The sequence below is a fragment of the Puntigrus tetrazona genome, chromosome 3 (assembly GCF_018831695.1).
Source record: "Puntigrus tetrazona isolate hp1 chromosome 3, ASM1883169v1, whole genome shotgun sequence".
Taxonomy (NCBI): domain Eukaryota; kingdom Metazoa; phylum Chordata; class Actinopteri; order Cypriniformes; family Cyprinidae; genus Puntigrus; species Puntigrus tetrazona.
Genome location: NC_056701.1, coordinates 16,985,949 through 17,006,512, shown reverse-complemented (window position 1 = coordinate 17,006,512; position 20,564 = coordinate 16,985,949). Strand labels below are relative to the sequence as shown.

The window sequence follows — 20,564 nt, the reverse complement described above, 5'->3', positions numbered from 1 at the left end:
AATAATCCTCCAACACCAATAAAACATCTAAAGAAGAAGAAAACAAAATCCGGGAACAATCCGGAAGTGGCGCCGCTGAGCGCCTGTTTGCGCGCTGCAACTTTATCTGTAGGGATGGGAGCGAATCTTTTTACAAGCAAAGACGAATGTACTACACGCTGCATCATTATAGAGCTATTATAGCACACTTTATTAGGCTACCAATATAAACAAATACAACGTTCGCTGCCTATTAATAAGATGTCTCACGATGCAGTGGTCCTCAGCTCTGCTTCTGGCGGTGATGCGCCACACCCGCCTGATATCAGGTGTGTGTGTGTGTGTGTGTGATGAGGACAAGGAGGTGTCCAGCAGCAGAGCTGACGATCCCCCCGGAAGAGACCAGTCTTATACCTATCCCTGAGGGAATGTCCTTGCCAAGGTCTGGAGGTAACCCAACACCCAACAGAGCTGCGCATCGTTTTGTACATCTTTTGTTCGCCAAGTCCGTGCATTACGGCCCCGTGCCGGACGGTAACGGACTTAAAAGGCACGGACGGGGTTCGAACCCGCGATCTTCGGTTTACGAGACCGACGCCTTACCACTTGGCCACCGCGCCTGCGCTCTGAAGGCGCTCTTTCCTTTGTTATTCTTCAGCGGGAAACCGCGCATCACTGGATGAGACCCGCGTCACAGACAGCGTTTAACGACTGTTTAGTTCAAACACATAACTAACATTACTCGTGAATGTTCACATGTCATGAGAACAACGGTTCTTTGGTTTTTATCAGGACACCAGACACCGCTGGATACACCAGACCACATCTGGATGTCGAGCATTAGCATCCATAAGAGAAACGTATGGGGGTTGTGTGTTTCTAAGTGTTTTAACGCTGTCAGCGGATGAAGGTTGTTTCAAAGGTGTCGACTTTTACATAAAAAGGTCATTTCCGATTACCTGAGCCCGAAAGAAAAGGCGTTGTATTCAACGAGTCGGTGGTCTGTTAGAGTTGACTGCGTTAAGGACTCTGTTTGAGACTAAACCAAAACTAGGCTGTGGTGGACGCGTGTGTTGAAATAATAAACGATGGACTTCTGACACATGTAATTATACAAAAAGGAAATATTTCACATTTGTTTAGCTCTGGAAACGCTGCGCAATAGACGGGTGTAGTGTCTCGGCGAATCGCTGTTTTGAATCAGTTTGTTGCAGGGATTGTCCGAGTGAACCGATTCGCTGAAATGCATCGGACTGCCAAAGGCTCAAACCGCATCTACATCGTTCTCGTTTCATATGAATCGCTGCATCCACCAGGGGAGGCTGTTGAATCGTGGCTTATGATAAAAAGCCTAGCAGAGAGTTTGTGGTGCATTGTCACGATTTCCGTGCCCGTAATATAAACGAGCTCCCGTCTAGACCTAATAATGTATGTGAAAAGTAATGGAAGGATCTTTAATGCAGTAATGTGTACCTCGGCTAAATTATCTGCACTGAATATAAACCCGGTTTTCAACTTGATTGCTTTGACAGTAGGGTTTGTTTGACTGCGTGTCAGGGTAAACAGCGCAGTGTGTTCAAAATAATGAGTTTTGCATGATCATCTTAATCAGAACCAAACTGTGTCCCTCATAGCCTCTAAATTTCATTTACAGAGCGGATGTGGCTGGTTTTGTATGCATCTCACTCAGAATTATGTAAATACGCATAACTGCAACCACAGCTGGGAAAATAAATCTGGTTGAAAAAAAAAATCTAAAATGTCATTGTAGCAAAACAATAAAAAAAATTGGGGGGTCTGCTCATTATGAAATCATTTTTTTGCAACACACACTGTCCACAATTATTGGCCTCTTTTTTTAAAATACTTTCTGCAGCTTCCATTGATGACGGCTCTTAGTTTTCTCCTACATGTTTTTTCTGACCCTAAGACTCAACTATTTTCTGCGGTTCTCCTGGCAGATGCCATCCTTCTAGAGTATCCTCCTGACCGTGCTTTAAGACAGTACAGACTCCAGGCACCTTCATAACACCTCCACATAATTGGGATGTCTTAATTATCGCCCTGATGGCGGAAATGGGAATTTTGTATGTTTTAGCTTTTTTATAGCCACTTTCTAATTTGTGAAGCTCAATAATCATTCGCTGCACATCAGCACTAAACTCTTGGTTTTAATCCTCATGATAGATGATTAGAAGAATTTGGACTTTGTCTCACATTTCTCACATTTCTGGACAATTTATGTTCGTTGTCGCCCTAGTATATATATGTATGAATGCTAGTTTCTAGGAGTGATGATAACTGTGGCCCATGTGTAGTGGAGAAAATGTGGCCCTGGTCCACAAAAGCAGTTATAAGGCTCCGTTGTCTGGATAGGACGCTACTCGGCCGAGATACAGCTATTTGAATATCTAAAATCTGAGGGTGCAAAAAAATCGAAACTTTGAGAAAGTTGTGCAAATTGAGTTCTTGACAATACATATTACTAATCAAAAATTATGTTTTAATATATTTACGGTAGAAAATTAACAATATGTCTTAATGCAACATGATCTTTGCTTAGTGTCCAATTAATAACTAATAACAATAAATATCCTAATAATTTTGACCCCTACAATGTATTGTTGGCTACTGCTGCAAATATATATGTGCTACTTATGAATGGTTTTGTGCTCCAGGGTCACATCTGTTTCATAACGTGATTTCCCCCACTTCTAAATGTTTTACTTAAATCGATTTTAGTGATTTATTTCATTTTTGAATGAATCAAATAGTCAATTAATGCAGGTTTTAAAGGTTTTCACGTTCTGCTTTTTTATGTATATTTGCGTGTGTGTGTGTGTTAAAAGTCCACACCATTCCTTTCAGATAGCCTTCTTGCACATAACCTACTTCAACACCATTATTTTTATACACCAGTCCTTTTCTATTTTGATAGGATGTACGAGTACACATTGTCTATAGTCTCTCTTCTATTCTAAATGACCTCAGCAGCGAATACCATTTTCTCTTCTATAAGACATAAAAAAACAAAACCAAAAAGTTCAACATATTTTGAAGAACATCCTAGTCTATGTCCTTCCAGAAGCATGCCATTTGCATTTTGCGTTCAGCACGGTGAAGCTCATACATTTGTATTAGAAATCTAATTTCTCCCTCCCTAAATACAACCGCATAAATCTGCAGCATTTGTTATTCATCCTTCGCAGCAGATCTGGTGTAAACTGGGGGAAGAGCTACGCTGGATTTCAGGTTGGGTTTGTGGTATTTGTCAAAAGGTTCGACGCGGGTCAGTCGTACATCTGGCTTGTTCTCGCTCAACTCATTGTATACTTTGCGGCCTCTGTGTCTGAATCCATAAATAAACCCTCATGGTTTGTATTTATGTCGCTGCTTCCTATATGTGGTCGTCTGCACTGCGGTTCTTACACCTCTGCATGTAAGTGTATAGGGTGAAAAAAAAAAAGACGGTTTTGAGTAGCACAGATGGTTTGGTCAGATGCACTCCTTATATCTCTCTGTCCTTTAATCTTCTCTTGTTTTGTGTGCGCTCTTTCATGGCAGGCCCGGGCTCCAATCTTACAGCCTGAGGGGAGGAATAAACAAGAGTCTCTGGGAGAGACAGCCAGAGGTGGGAGGGGGAGAGCTGTACAAAGATGGGGGTGGGAATGCAAGAAGAGCTCATTTTTGTTGCTGAAACCTGAGCGCTCTGTGCTCTTGACTGAGATTTCAGAGCGAATGGGAAAGGCGATGTACAGGCGAGGGGCATATTTTGAATAATGCTCTGTAAGTGATATATTTTCAAAGCGCTGTGTGATATCTGCCCATATGGATAGTGTTTGGGCTGCTTTTGATGTACATTAGTGTAGACAAAGATGAAAAAGGTATACATATAATGATATACATAGTTCGTATTTCACACGGTCTACAAGTTAATATGTATGATGTCAGAGAGATATGATACCCTTTCACACAAATGTAAGAAAGGCATCTGATCATATATAACGTGAGTGGGTGTGTTTGTGTATGCACCCACAGTAGCTGAGCCAATATTTAATGCCTATTATTTAACGATTCATAATAAAAGCTTTAGTTTACATTATATATATATATATATATATATATATATATATATATATATATATATATATATATATATATATATAAATACACATGCATGTAAAAATATATATAAGAAAAAAATATATAAGATTAAAATATATTTAATAAAAGTTTTTGTTCCCATATATATATATATATATATATATATATATATATATATATATATATATATATAAATACACATGCATGTATATATTTCAGAAGAAATATACATATTTTTATTACATGCAGGATTTTAAAAACATGTTGATTTATAGCATTCAAATTTGTACCAGATTTTAGACATGCATTATTCAAAAATGCTTCTTTATTAAAAACAAAGGGTAATAATTAGCACATACATAAAACAAATAATTTTTATAATAAAATGGTATGATAAAAATAAGGCATAATAAAGGTAAATAAGGTATAATAAAATAAATTTACATAGCAGCATCAAGATTTTTGGTTTAGTGGTATTTTCAACATTATTAAAATTTTATCTCATGCACTTTGTGTGTTAAAACATACTTTTGAAAAACTTTTTTTGCTTCCTTTGCATGATTTCTTCCTAAAAATACAATAGAAAATAAATAGAGAGCTTCAAGTACCTTTTGTAAGCGAAGTTAAAATAATCATAACAGAGAAAATAACAATTTAGATGATTTTTAGAGATCATGAGAAGGCTATACTGTAACTGAACGGTTGCAGATCTGTCAGATTTATTTTGTGTGCTCATACCAAAAAGTATGACATTTTACAACATGCAGATTTGCACAGCAGAAACTATCTCTTTGTAATTTATGAGGTGGGATTTGATTTGTGTTCATCAGCTATCAAAATCAGCACGCTATGTCTCATCTTATCTTAAGCCAGCAGTGAGTTTGTGTCGTTGGGGGATGGAGCGATCTTTGAGGTGTTGGGTTTTATTGTTATGCAGAATTGATTCAGTCCTCTGAACACCTTTGCTCTCCATTGATCTTCAAATCAATGCAGCACCACAATCGTATAACAATCCCTGAGTCTCAATATCCCTTAATGAGGCATTTTTATTCATGCAACAGTCGGCTAAAAAGTCTGTTCGTACCGTCTCGGTGAGAACAGGGAATTCTGAGAATGTCTTCCAGCTGTGAATTATGTTAGGTGAAGCAGTTCACTGTTTGAGGTGAGAAAAGCCTTTCTCGGTTGCTTCTGCAAGACAATTCTGATAGATGATCCTGAGGATAAAATGACAGACTGTCTGCCTGACAAAGGAAAATAGATTTCAGCATGTGACGTGCGGTCCTCGAGGAGGATAACACAGATCCAGAACCGATGATTCTGTTGATTTATCTTCAGCTGTTGTCATTTTTATCGGAATTTAATGTCCTTTCTTTCTTTTGCAGGAGCAGTTCAGTCAGTGTATGTTTGATTTTAAAATGTAGTGCCAGTGGGTATGCTAATCTTAGCTCTGTTTCAGAGGTGTAACATTAAAGCGATACGAACTGTTAGCTGCCCTTATTTTACCAGCAAGAAACTGGATACGCCTTTGACACACCTTCAAAGCCTCGGGATATTTCACTCTGTTTTTGCTGACACTTCTAAGCCACTCCTCCTGACATTTCCAGTCTGTTTCGGTCCTTGAAATGGACACCTTACTATTATTTGACACTTTTCTATCTTCTTATCTGTTGAGTCGGTCATTCTGGGCTAAAACGTGCGCTCACAAGTTTGTCTACATTTAACGTTTTCTTAATCACATGCATCACGATCATTTTTTTGTGTCAACTAGAGTGCCGGCAGAAATGGTTGAATCTGTTGTATTATTCAGAAGAGAATTCTCTTCTGAATAATACATCAGTCTGCTCTATAATGACCTATACATCGACCCCAGCTACAGTATAGCTAGGTATTTTCTGTTTATGAGCAAAACAAATGATTTTGAACCTCCCTTGGTGCTTTAGATTGTTATGCTCTGTATGTGGTGTGCAGTATTTTAATGATGCACTGCTCTTGTTTATTATGTGCCCTTTTGCTGCTGAAGGGGAAAAGCGAACGGACTGTCTTTCATCAGCCCCGCTGCTGTACTTTAATTCTAATTTTTCATCTATTTACCTAATACTTCCACTCATAATATTAGTTTAAATCTTGGTTGGTTGGTTAGTTATTTACTTATTAGTTTACCGGTTATTCACCCATTGTAACTGAGCTACTTATTTGTGAAATTATTTTACTTTTGTAAAAATGAAAAATGTAGGAGAAGCTATTCCAGTTGCTGTTGCCGCTGGGCTAAAATAGCTCTTATTAGTTGACTAAAATAACTATGATAGACATTCTTTGATGTCCTTCATAATCCTGATGAAAACAATTGTTATCTTCTTAGTTTTGCAATTTTTATTTCTTCAGTGTAGCATGTATAAGATTTGACTTTTAGAAGCCTGCGGAAAAGTGTGGTCAAAAATCAAAAGGTGAATTTAAAGGTACAGACATTCAAGAGTTGGGGTCAGTAAGATTTTTCATTTGTTTTATAAAGAATCTCACCATGGCTGCATTTATTTACACTAAAAACAGTAATATTACATTTAAAAGAGCTGTTTTCTATTTTTATATTTTAAAATGTGATTTTTGTGATGGCAAAAGCTGAATTATTAGCAAATTCAGGGTCTCCAGTCTTCAGGGTCACATGATCCTTCAGAAATCATTCTGTTATGCTAATTTATTAATATGATTATGATATGATATGATGTTAAAAACAGTTGTACTGCTTAATATTTTTGTGCTTACTTTTTTCAGGATTTTTGGTAGTTTTGATAGTTAGTCAGATAGTCAGAAAGAACTATTATTTGACGTAAATCTTTTGCAACATTACTAATTAACGCATCCTTGCTAAATAAAAGTGTTAATTTCCTTGAAAACAAACATCTTAAGACAACTAACTTTGGAAAGACACTATTTTCAAGAAGAAACAAAAATTATTGAAGGATAGTGTAGAGTATTTTAAAAGAACAGCATTACTTTATTTATTTAAAGTTAATTAAAGGCATTTATTATTTTAATACCTACTCTAATTATCTATCTATCTATCTATCTATATATATATATATATATATATATATATATATATATATATATATATATATATATATGCTCTTTCCATGAAAGACATGTCTCTTTAAATATGTAACATAATTAGACAAAATGCTTCAGTTTTTTAAATATATATTTTTTATGATAAACAATGAGAAGACTCATTAAATAAATCTGCGGTCTCCCTCCCTCAGTCAAGAAACCCCCACCTGAGTCCCCACCCCAAACATATGAGCCTGTGCAGGGTGCTGAGGGGCCACTGAGACTAATGGCCAGCTGCTATTTTGTAGTGACTTTCTTTTCTCACTAGTCACATCGCTGTTCTTGAACGTGCGGCGTGCGGAATCAAAACTGTCTTTTCAATAAGAGTCCACCGCTAGCCGACGCGAGCCCAAAGACAGCATGATGTGAAGTCCTGAAAACAAGACAAAGTGTGTGTGGTAAATTTGTTTGAGAGTGGCGGCGCCAATGCAAATGCAAGTGGCAGGCAATACCAAGGATCCTCGCCAGGATGGTTTGAATGGAAAATCGGTCATTGTGGGAAGGGTTTGCTGGGTCTGACCCTGGCTGCTACTAGACAAGCAAGTGTGAAATCCGTATGAAAGGTAAGCAGCTGATAACATTACCCAACAAAGGCAATATCATCTTTCGAGTTCTCTACGTTTTCCTTTCCAGCACTCTCATCTGCCTACGCCGATTTTGTTCATCTCGCCTCGCTATGTATATTTGTGCATTTTTCCCATCGCCCGGTCCGTCGTTGTTGTCTCGCGATGAATGAAACGCTCCCAAACATCAAATAGCATTGGCGTGAAGCGCTGAAAACTGTGCATAGCTGTTTGAAAAGGACCGCTACTCTGTGCTCTTTGTGCTTCCCTTTTCATCCCGCTCAGAATGGGCAGCATATCGGACAGCACTCAGCTTTGTTTTCCTTTCAAAGCTTATTGCATTTCTGTAATCGCCACCCCAAGGTTCGTCACAGTTTGCGATAATATCCAGTTCCATTTCTAATGTTTACTTTGCAATTAGGAGCAAATCACTCATGCCTGTGGGGTCTGTTGCCATAGTTACAATAGGGTTCCGAGGTCTATCATCTGGTCCTTGCGTCCACCAATCAGCTCGCAGAGCTGAAGCTGCAACATAAAGTAAAGATGCACATCTTTCAGCAACACAGTAGTAAGAAACAGAAAGAGATTCATGAGTATAAGAAAGTACTCCGAGGTGGCAAGTAGGCGACTGCGCCCAGTCATGGCGGACCGCAGAATTCACAGCGGAGGAGACACCCAGCAGGAGAGGCAGGTGAGAGCATCAACCATTTTGAGACTTAACTCACATTATTATTGTTCTTGGAGTCGACTCCGTGAAATGTGTCAGAGATGGTGGTCAACGAGATTAGCATTACCAGTGCAAATAAACGCTGCTCGTCCCGGATTAATAGTCTGGACGTTGAACGTCGGGCAAATGAAAGCGAGAAGAAACAGCGCGGCCATAGTTTTCAATATGATTGTTGAAGCCTCTTCAGATCAATTTTTTTCCAAAGCGCGATCAAAGATCTCCAGCTGGGCTGTTGTTCGCTTTTCGTATATATTTTTCCGTTAATTTGCGAATGGGAGGAATCGTCGCGCAAACTTCATTCGATCGGTCCGAGTATGCATATGTCCATGTCTTTGTATTTTCGTTTGTGTGTGTGTCTGTGTATGAAATTGGCCTAGATTAATCATAGCACTCTAAATCTCATTACTTGGAACATCTGAGGGAACGCTGTCTATAAAGGGCTCTTTGGAGGGGGCTTTCAAATCGGGCCTTCATCAGATCAAAGGCCTCAGATCTGGGATGAATATTTGTCCTCGGTGGATATGTTTCAAGATAATCAAGCATGGTCAGAGAACCCACCATTGGGTGAAGCACAGCAGCAAGAGCCCCATGTTCTCGCCGATTCCCGACCGAGCCGTCCGTGAACCTGTCGATACCGCCATATGATGTCAAAAGAAGAGCCCTCATAACAAACCGAGAGGGGGCAGGGTGGAAAGCGGGAAGATGAAGATAAAGAAAGATGGAGGGGATAAAGAAAGATGGAGGGGAGGACCAGCGCCAACTAAACCCAGTTGTGCTTAAAGATGGCGGCCGGCGATGCCGCAGACTGCGTAACACCAGACCCGATCCGTTGAGGAAAGTCTACGCTGAAGAACGGCCAAAAAGTTGTTCTTGCGCACACTGAGGTAACCGTGAAGATGGCATGTGCGTCAATTGTGTGCCGTTGATAATGGCGGCGGTTTCTTCTTCCTCCACGCAGCCTTGTATGTCGGTGTCTTTATTATTTACGTCTCGTAGGCTCGTGTCTCTCACGGCCCTCTCGCTTTCAAAGACGCCGCTGCAATTGTTGCGACCGCTTGCTGTGCATTTCTAGCTCGTAGCATTGGCGATGGTAACAAGCTTTTAAGCTTCTCGGACTGCGCATTTGTTAGCGATCTGAATCTTTCGCCCATTTGCGGCGCCTCATTAGCGGCACATTGTTTGCCGACGAAACGAGCTCAAGCGCCCGAATGTAGCATTTCGTGCATGTTTTCGTATGGAGACAGTAATCAGTAGTTTGGTGTTAGACAAACCTCAAGCAACAACCTGTTTAATCCTCTGTGGCTAATCCACTCTTGGCCTTGTTAGTCACGATTTATTCAGCTTTGACAAAAGATATCAGCAGGACTCCAGAGTGCATTCTGACAGTCTTTAGATACCACCTTTCTCCCAAGACTTGCGAGCGCTAAAAAGAGCAGCTTATCAATACACCAAAGACATTTTCCCTTTCTGATGTCCCAATCATTCAAATATAAATCAGCTTTTCTCGACCGGACCCTCGTCGTCTTTGTTTCGTAGTGCTCCCAGTCCGACCATTTCAGGCATGTGCTTCTTTGTCTATTGTCGGTTGTATCTCGAAAATCTCAGTTTTCCTTCATAATTCAAAGCCTTCTTATTCCACTTTTTACAGAAGTGCTAAAAGGAGCCTTGAAGTAACTTATTTGAAGGAATAATTATCTTTTGTAGAAATGAGAAGAGCAGCACTCAGCTTTAACATCTAAATGGGCTATTGTCAACTGATCAGGCCCCTCAAAAGATAAGCCTATTTCAAGCACAGCCTACGAGGAGGGGTAAATTTGCACTGGCAGCTGTAACAAAAACCAACACAGAGGAATGCTGGCCAGAAATGGGTTTTCTTTCTCCTGTCAAGAGGACTTATTTCATGACATCAGAATGATCATTTATTTTTCACTCATGTTTCTTCTTTGTTTCACCATGTTTTCACTGCAAAAAAAGTTGTAATTTACACAAATCGAACATCTGTCTGATTTCTTCTGTCTGTCTGGCATATCTGTTAGTTTCGACTAATAACATTTCACTTGCTTGTGAGTCATTAAAAGTTTGTAATGGTAGACTTGGTGGTTTTACCTTGAATTTCATTGGGAAAATTCTTTCATCGAACCAAAACCAAAACATTCCTACACTGAAAAACAACAACAAAAAGTTTAGGTCTCAGGTATTCACTAACAAATAATTGCAAAAATAGACTAATAACACATTCAAAGAGTGAAAGAGTGAATTAGTATCTTCCTTAAACCCTACTCAAGTAACTTATAACAGAATAGGCGTAGTAAATATTTTATACTATTAATGAACATACAGTTTGCTGGAATCAGGACCAAAGTATCAAATTGATTCATAGCTAAAGGAACACCTGCTGAACTCACTCCTTTTCTTCAAATCCTCATTCACCTAACTTGGCTGTCATCGCCTTTTTATTGAAGGCTTGAGCCGCATATTAGTCTGTCACAGCCACTGAAATGGTTACGCCGAGGCGGCGCACACAAGACTTGGTGACATGCAGCTGAGAGACTGGAATGTCTATTGTGTAGTTTTATAGGCTATAGTTGTTGTGTTACAGTCATCAGTGTCACTGGCCATGAAGATAAGATGCCATGAAATCTATTCAAATGAATACTGTATTCACTTATACTAAGGTAAAAACTAATGGGGAACGATACGGATCTCTTTAAATAAGTTGAATGAATCTGAAGGTGTTTTAGTAACTTAAAAACAATTGTTTCTGCAGATACGGATGGAGATTCCCATCATGCAACAAGCAACTGATTGTAAAGGTTACTTTAAATATGGGTTGCTCAAAAGATGGAAGAAAGAAGTCGTCTTTTTTTGCTCCCTTATCATGAGAAAATTAAATCTCGTGAGGCGCAGTTCATTTTTGGTTGAAGAAGGGTATTGATTCGGTTTCTCAAATGAAGCATTCCTTCTGTGATGTTACAGCGGGGGTCCCCACGGATGCCCACTCATCTGCTCCGGCGCTTGATACTGGCGAATCTGAGCAGATGGGACGGTCACAAACAATAGGTTCATGGAAGAGCGCCGTGGGCTTGACTTGGCTTATCCTGCTTAGCCTACCAGATGTAAGATGCCGCAATGGGATGGGAGCCACCACATGTTTTAGTCAGAGGTGATTTAAAAATTAAAATGAATGACCGCGGGCCAAGAACTTATCTGTTTCCTGCCACATTTACTGTCATGCTTCATTTTCATATTCGGTATACCTGCTCACTTAATAAGGATTTTAACATGACTGTAAACGTATGTCTATTGCATACTGCTCTCTAAGTGTTGTGCTGTTGCAATCTAATCTTTGTTTATAGGCAGTCAAAGGTGAGGTTTTACCTTGTGTCTTTGACCATTTCCAAATGTTGTTGGAAAACTCTGCTTGGTCATATGTTTTCTGTTAAACTCTACAAAAAAAAAAGGTTTTAGCAACTTGTGTAACACTTGGAATGAACGTGGTGCAGTAATATATTTATATTGCGTATCTATATTATATTTAGTCCTCAATTTACACATGATTTTATGGTATGGTATAGCCAGTGCTGGGTAGTAACCAATTACATTTGCGTAACCAGATTCCAAAAATGCTGTACTCAAAATTGGGTTATATAATTAAATTACAGTTACTTTTATGGATTACATTATTACATATTCATATGTGACCCTGGACCACAAAACCAGCCGTAAGTGTCTTTTTTTAAATTGAGATTTATACGTCATTTGAAAGATGATGAATAAGCTTTCCACTGATGTATGTAAAATCTAAATGAAAGAAAAATCTATAACCTGACCCTGTAAAAAGTGTTTTTTGGTTATTTCAACAAATATACCTCAGTGACCAGTTTTGTGATCCAGGGTCACATGACAGTATTGATTGTCCCCAATTCTTCCTTTTCTCCTTTAATCTTTCCTTCCAAAAATACTGCTGTGTAACATACAATGTAGCTTTGACAATATTCAGAATATAGAATGGCTATGTAAATTATTTTGTGATCCATGCTTCTGAATGTATGGATTTAACCTCAGATTTTAAAAACATGTAAATGCCGTTTTATGTATTTGTTTACTCACTATTACTTCCTGCAGAGGGAACTGAGATTCATGAGATTACAGTAAGTCATATGTTGCCGTAAAGGACATTTGAAGAATGTTTGTGATGTCATTGGCAATGGTAAAAAATCATAGGTAATCATTTTTATGGGCCTGTTATCATGCTGGGTGTCACGTACCACAAAGTGTCCGAGTTGCGTTTATGGTACGGGATGTCCTTGAAGCTGAGAATTGCTGATATAGACAAGACATAGTGACACAACAATTATATTAATCAGACCTGAAAACCTTTGGAATTGACAGTGTTCAGCTGGAGGCCCATCAAACTAATGCCAAAAAATGTTTGCATATTGTACTTTCACAAAATGCATAATTTCCATGCAATAATGCTATGTGCAAAATATGTGCAATGATAATGAAAAAAAGGGGGTGCAGTATACCATTAATTCAGAATTTGTTCAGTCTTAAGCTTTGAAATGTTGCCTCAAATATCTTAGACAACAATTATCCATTGATTGCACCTTTAACAAAATTAGAAAAGCGAAATTTGAAGTACAGGAAAGCTAATGATAAATTTACAGTAATATGAAAGAGGCACAGACACATGGGAACATGGGGAAAAATAGCTATTTTCATTTATTTAGCCTATATGACCCACATGCATACAAAAATATGATTAATTTATTAAAATACTAGCAAGGTTGTATTGTAGTACAGCAACACTGTAAAAGAAAAAAGAAAAAGCTACAGTAAAAAGTTTTAAAGAGTTAACAGTAAATTCCTGTAAACTTTAGAGGGAAACCCTGTAAATTGACATTCCCAGAATTTAATTTAATTTCAAATTTAATTTGAATTAGATTTTTTTTTCTTTACAATCACCATGTTTCCTCTTAGTTTTCCTTATCAGTTATGTTTATTAGGGTTGTATGTTGCATGTAATGTTGTTAAATTTGTTAGATTTAACTACTTGGTTGGTATATTAAAATTATATTAGTTAATAAAATTACGGTATTTAACTGTAAATTTAAAACTTAAAATGTTGTTTCCAATTTTTTTACGTTAGAATTTCGGCCAGTTTTACTATACATTTATGGATTTTACTTTTTATTTTTTACAGTTTAAAAATAGTTTAGTTTAAAATCTACCTCATAGCCACATATCAGTATAAAGTTACAGAAAATATATTCAAGGTTACACAAGGTTATGTATGTGCCAATTTCTGCCTAACATAGACTGATCCCACACGCTGGCCTAGAGGAGCCTGTTACATCACATATTTTATTGTAGTATTGTTACCAAATCAAGTCCAAAAACAACAATAACACATATTTTTTAAAGAAGAGAAACTTCAGTTTTAATTCTATGCATTGTGATTGAAGTAGATCATTTAATTATAATACACCAGTATTATTATCGTTACCTGAAATCGAAGCTAAAACTAAAATCATGAAAAAACAAGAAATTAACAGAATTTTTAAAAATGTACTCTTAAAAATGTACTTTTACGTTAGTTTCTTATTTGTCATACAACATTCCTCATTTTTGTTAAGTTTAAAAAAAATCTGAAATATTGGATATAGAAGTATTAAAAAAACTAACTAATAGAAATGACAAACTACTAACACAGAAAAATACTAATAAAATACAGATATAAATTTATAATAAAAATATACATTATCAATATTAAAAAACATATATTAGTAAAGTTACATACTATTAGTATAACATAAAGTTAAGGTTACAAAATTACAGGCATTGCAGTGATTTATCATTATTTTTATACCGAATATGCCCTATTTTTTTTCACATGCCTGCATCTAATTTATTCAAATTTATCTTGAGAAAATTTATCCCAAATTTATGCCTTAAGTGCTTCATTCTGACCTCGCAGCTGTAACAGTTTCCTGAGTGTGTGTTTATTTGAGTGTTCTTCAAAAGATAATGGGTTTATTCGATAGCCTCGGACAAACTGTGCTTTGCTCTGGTGAGAGCAGAACTGGAAAATATGAGCAAACGCAGTGTAATTCATAGCAGACGCGCTGTTGTTTTCTTTGTCTTGTGCAACCTACCAGCAATCAGCGCAGCTGCTTTGTAGACGAGCAGGTACTTAAGCTGGAAGTGCACCTGTCATGTCATTTGTCTAAGAGTTCCAAGGCCACTCAACAGGTAGCAGAATGCCAGCTACAGCTGCCAGTCAAAACCTCCATCAAAACTTGTGCAAGAAGCTCACCAAACACAGCTGTCAAATGATTCCAATAGTTTCCTCCGGGACTGTGACTTTCACTACACGTAGAAGAACAACGGTAGAACAATCTGACATTCACCCACGTGACTCTGACCTCTGGTTACAGTTTCCCAAATGACTTTCTGTGGCCGCGATTCCTGCTCTGCTCCGACTGTAACGCCCTTTGTGAAAGTTCCAAAGGCAGGAATAATCTGGCTTTGAGCAATTACTAAATACTCTCCTAATCTGCACGATCTCTCCAAACCGTTTCCAAACACCTCTATTTCATGCTATTTACCTCTTGATTGTTTCCAAGTGGTTGCTCAGAGGTTGTGCACTGAGTTGGTATGCGCTCATGGCCATGTGTTGGCTCGTGGTGGGGGGCCCAGTAATCAAAGCCAGGCCTCAGGAAGGGCAAGGATAGATCTGAGTTTGCAGCTGCTGATGCCATCTGATTTGAGCACTGGCCCAGTATTCACTAGTCCCATGCATAGCCTGTCGACTGGAAAACATTACTGCAAAAATATAGAAATGCTCCACATTTAGTATATATGTAAATGCAATTATTTAGCAGGCGCTTTTATCCAAAGTGACTTACAAATAAGGGTAATGGAAGCAAAACAAATACAAAAGAGCAAGTGTTGTAATGTGCTGTCGCAGATAGATTAACACAGTACATGAAGCAAGGGTTTTTTTTTTAATAACTATTAAAAATAAAAAAGTAGATTGAAAAGACATATAATAGAGCCTTAGTGTTACAGGGTCAGGTTATTATTATTATTATTATTATTTAAATAATTAAAAGAAAACCATATAGATAGAATAAAAAAAAAGAAAACTAGTGTTAAAGGGGTTTATATCATTTGAGCGTGTACTTGTTTAGGCTACGTTGAGGAGACAGGATAATAAAACCTGCCATTTTTGACATTGTAAAGATGAATTGTGAAATAAAAAAATGGGATACAGCTGATTAAAAGTAAATGATGCTTATAAAACATGAAAGTGTAAGAATGCAAAGAGGTTTTCTGTTTGGGGTAGGTTAACGGGATGGGGGACAGAAAATATTGTTTTAGTATAAAAGTAACAGAAGTTTATGGAAAGTCCCCAGAATGCACAGAAACAAACGTGTGCGTGTTTAAAATAAACCGACATATAACACTAAAGAAGTACACTTTTGTACATTTCTTTTGAAAAGGTTTGATATTACAGTTTCTTCATACCTGTGTTTTAGATTCGAATGGACACAGTCCACAACCTGGAATGGACCGACTTTTTGTGGACAATCACCTTGGATTCTCTGAAAAAGAGGAGGATGCAGTTTTTACTGGAACTTGATACAGTCAATGGTACTGAAATGGAATCTTCTGTCAGTGGAGGGAGAGTTGGGGGAAGCCAAAAAACGCGAGACAGAAACGTACGATTTCCTCAGGTAATGCATTTTAAGAATATTTACTAACTGATGTGTGGGAACACACACACACACACACACACACACATATATATATATATATATATATATATATATATATATATATATATATATATATATATATATATATATATATATATATATATATATATATATATATATATATATATAAGCAAGGACATGTTAAACTGATCAAAAGTGATAGTTATAAAACTTTATAAATCAAGTTATAATAAAAAGAATGTATCCACAAAAACATCAAGAAGCACAACTGTTTTAAACATTGTTAATGATAAGAAATGTTTCTTCACCAGCTAATCAACATGAGCGAATGATTTTTAAAGAATCGTATAACATCAAGAATACATTACATTTTATAAAAAATTACTGTTTCAACTGTATTTTATTTTTGTTGAAAATCCTACCAAGTTCAAAATATATTAAATATTGTACACAGTCCAAAAAGCAAATTAAGGGTTCATTTGGCACGGTCATCAAAATTTCTTAAAATTTTTTGGTGACCTTGGCTTGGCAAACCATGACAAATGTCGCTTTAATGTTCTTTTGTGAATGTTAAGGTGTGTCAAATTCCGAGATGAATGCCTAACTACACCCAGTCTTGATTTCCCATGAGCAATTTGTAATATGTCATTAAATTCATGGTTCCACACAAACCGCTCTTTCATTTTCAGATGAGCTAATCAAATAAAGTCATAAAAAGGAGGAACAGGACTTCGCATTCCAAAGGCCTTTGATCTTTTTGCAATGAATCCATGAGATTACATGCCTGATTATATCCAGGTGTTGAGTCATAACTTCAGAGGTTCAGCGCATACAAAGTAATATTCGTCTTTAAGGCCTGCTAATTTTTTCAAAGGCAGGCCCTTTAACACTGTACGGCCCGCACTGAGTCATAAGACATGAATTCCTCCACTCAGCTAACTCATAAATCCAGAATTATCTTCTGCATATCATTTGCAGAGGTTTGGACTCTCTCACATGCAATGTCTCCGGTCCGTGTCCACTCTGATAACACATTTCTTGCTCTTAGCCTTCAAAAGGCTACAAAAAAAAAAAAAAAGCGACAGAGGTTATTTGTATTTCCAGTAATATCTGTACTTATAAGACTTTAAAACCATTCTTGAGAGCAGGATTATAAAGAGACATACTTCCTGCTGCATGCTTTTTCATGACTGAAAGAAAAGAACAGTGTTTAAATCTCCTGCATTCTTTCTGTTACCACGTTGCTTTCATCTTTTGTCAGATGGAGAGATACAATCCGAAATGTACCTCGATTCTAATCTCTTCGCTCGCTGAGAGAGAGTTGTGGAGGCTTTTTCAGACTCGGGTTTCTCATGTTTTACTGTGCTCAGGCTGAGGGTTTTTGTTTTATCGTAGTTATTTTTCGGGTATGTCTGATTTAAATCCGTAGAGAAACTTTAGGCGCAAACCATATTTGTATACTGAACCTGAAAGGAACTTAGCGTACAAGGAAGGGATTAATTTACACCTGGCAATCTTCCCAAAAACTTGGTTAGATTACAGCACCTTGATAGCTGGAAAGAATTAAAAACAGATAGCATGTCCAAGCTGTCACGGCAGAGCCATGAAATGTGTGTCAATGACACTGCAGATGGTAAACTGAGATAATTTCCTCAAGGTGATAGTCCACAGCAACTGTATTAACCAGCATACAAATACAGCACAGCCTATTCTCGGGTCTAAAGCGTTCAGGCTGACACAGATTGAACAGAGGTGCACTCAGTACGTTTTGTTGGCATTAATGTGGCCTATCAGCTTGGATGAAGTTTGTTTACCAACTGCTGTCTCTTCACGCTAAAGCTATTCTCCGTTATTCTTCTACTGCGCACGTTCTTGCATTCGCTCTTAAGATTTTTTTTGCATGTTGTCGGTGGTTCTGGAGGCGTTTTTCAGTGTGGCAGCTGTGACTGTTGTGAATTGCAGTCTGCGCTTGATGTCCTGCAGTTTATCCTTGGTCTGTATATGTATGGACGCCGGAGGTCATTGCTTATGTTTTCTCACCATAGCAGGGAATGATTGCTTGTTGGATATTTTTTTTTTGTAATTAGTGGATTTCACACATGCTGATCACTCAACACGGCTGTTGACTCAGGCTCCGTTGTAACATTGCGTCTGCAGTACATGGGCTTTAGGAAAAACCTGTAAAAATAGGGCCCGATGTTCCTACCTAGATGCCATATTGAATTTATGCGTGTTGTATAGACTTGCAGCGCTATTCCCTGTACAAAGGTCCTAGATCATTCGTAATTTTTAAAACTCGCAAGTAAAAACAACAAAAACATTTTTGTGTCCACTTATAAACGTTTCATCAGCGGATGTATAGCAGCACAATCCAATCCAAATTTAATTTGGCTCAACTCTAAGGTCTATTTACTGCGTTAATGTGAGGTTAGTATGTTTTTTTGTGCATAACTCGAATGCTGCATTATGTGTTTTGCTTAAGGGTTAAAGGAAATCTGTCTGTAAACTTCTCCTGGCCCCGGGGCATCACTAGACCCTTAAAAAAACACTGTGATCCAGTAAAATATTACTGATAAATGCTTATGTAAAGATTGCCCTAAACTGACTTGTGATACATTATTTTTTTTTCTGATAATACTTCAGCAGTCAGTTTCTCTTGAGCTGTTTAGGGTTAGAACAAATGATGCCAGATTTGTGAATGAATCACTGTTTTGATCCAATGGGTCGAACAGGTTCTAAAAATTGCTTGCGATTCAGTTTGATTCATTAGGACAGCTTACTCATGCGTTTGCCAGCAGTGCTTTCTAACATCGCAAAGCTAAAGGGATATTTGATAGGAAACTTGGAAATATCTATGATTTTGTCAACAGCGAAGCGGCTCTTTATCGCATGGACGGCTTGTGAACAGCAGGGGAAAACGAATATTAATCTATATCCAAAACGTTATTAAAAAGAGCATCAAAATATGGGCACACTTTTTTTCACCGATTAAAGAATAGAAACACCCCTGGCAGAGTACATCTTCCAACAGTTTTTTTTTTCCCAGCGTAGATTATGTTTGTTATTATATTGTTGGGTATTTTTGCTGTAGCCCATAAGTGAAAAGTAAATAATATCATAAGCACGACTAGCATCAACTGGTGAACTAACATGCCAGGTCATGTGATGTCAACATGGCGGCGTCCGTGAGGGGGCGACCTGCTTAATGTAGGATAAAACATCCTTTTCCAGATAAATGCGCGCTTATCTGCTCACGCATATATCTTTTTAATTATTCTCCTCGATGCGCTGTTCACCTCTATATCGTCCAAATGTCCTTCTGAGCCACCTTTACCTTGCAGTGAGTGTAAGTGAATTCGCCAAGGCGCTCTTCACACTCCAGGGTTTCCTCGCCTTCATCTTTTTTCTTCTTCTCCAGGCGGCAGTGTGTTTTCTGTCCATGCGCGGCGCTGCACATCTCGCTCTCTCTCTCTCGCTCGCTCTCTCTCTCACACACACACACACTCTCTCGCTCTCTCACTCGCACACGGGCACAGGAGTGTGAGAGACAGCCATGGAGAGGTGGAGAAGCGACTGTTTTCTTTGTTATTTTTAAACTCCGAGATCCGCATCGATGACACGATTCGCATCCCGCCGCATACAACGCTATTCCCGATGCGCTCGGAAACGGAAAGTAGGTTCTCACAGGTACAGTACGGTACACTTTTTTTTCCTCCTCCTGGCTTTGGGTGTAATGGGGGTTTGCGGTAGCGGAGAGATGAAATGCACCGTCGCTTTTTCGCCGCTCGCGTCCCAATCCTCCGCGAGGTCGAGCGCGCGTTTGTAAAGCGTATTATCGGCGTGTTGGAGTGCGAAAATCAGTGTTGCAAAGTTGCACACTAGTCCCTGGGCTGCGGAAGGGCCTGGCTCTGTGTGTGTGTGTGTGTGTGTGTGTGTGTGTGTGTGTGTGTATGTGTATGGAGTTTGTTTCTTACTTTCCCCTCCCCCATCCGCTCCTGCTGCTGCTGCTGAGGCCGAGACATGAATGCGATGAATGTGGGGCTCACTTCAAAGCAGAAATCGCGAGGGCAGCGAAAGGGGTGTTGTAATGTCGTCAGCGAAGGAAAAACGCAGCGAGCGCGAGCCGTTTTTAGATGGCCGCTTTTTTTCCCGTGCGTAAGTGGGATGATCGGATATATTGGCGTTTGTAGTGGTTAAAGATGGCTGTGACAACGTGTTCTCGCACTAGTTGAGTCGGATCAGCAGAACAAGCTCGCTAGAAACGTCGGCTAGGGCACTCAAAGATGGTGAAAGTGTTTTTGACCGTCTATGCTCACTTGTTTGGGAAGGTCTCGCGCCGCA

General features: G+C 38.5%; 1 protein-coding gene and 1 non-coding gene across 8 annotated transcripts in view; one reads left to right on the top strand and one right to left on the bottom strand.

The window, feature by feature from the left end:
* Positions 1-527: 527 nt before the first annotated feature.
* Positions 528-599, bottom strand: trnat-cgu. The gene has a single exon. It is a non-coding gene; the product is annotated as a tRNA-Thr (tRNA).
* A 7,133-nt stretch (positions 600-7,732) lies between these two features.
* Positions 7,733-20,564, top strand: part of axin1 (axin 1) — a 40,819-nt gene continuing 27,987 nt past the window's right edge. For 2 of the 7 annotated variants that reach the window (XM_043235077.1, XM_043235070.1), the window contains exon 1: positions 19,753-19,910. The gene's annotated coding sequence lies outside the window, so the exon portion shown is untranslated. Of the gene's footprint in view, positions 7,752-8,218; positions 8,443-8,900; positions 9,363-16,022; positions 16,221-19,752; positions 19,911-20,564 lie in introns of those variants that run through there. The other 5 variants (XM_043235075.1, XM_043235072.1, XM_043235073.1 and 2 more) reach the window with 5 other exon arrangements.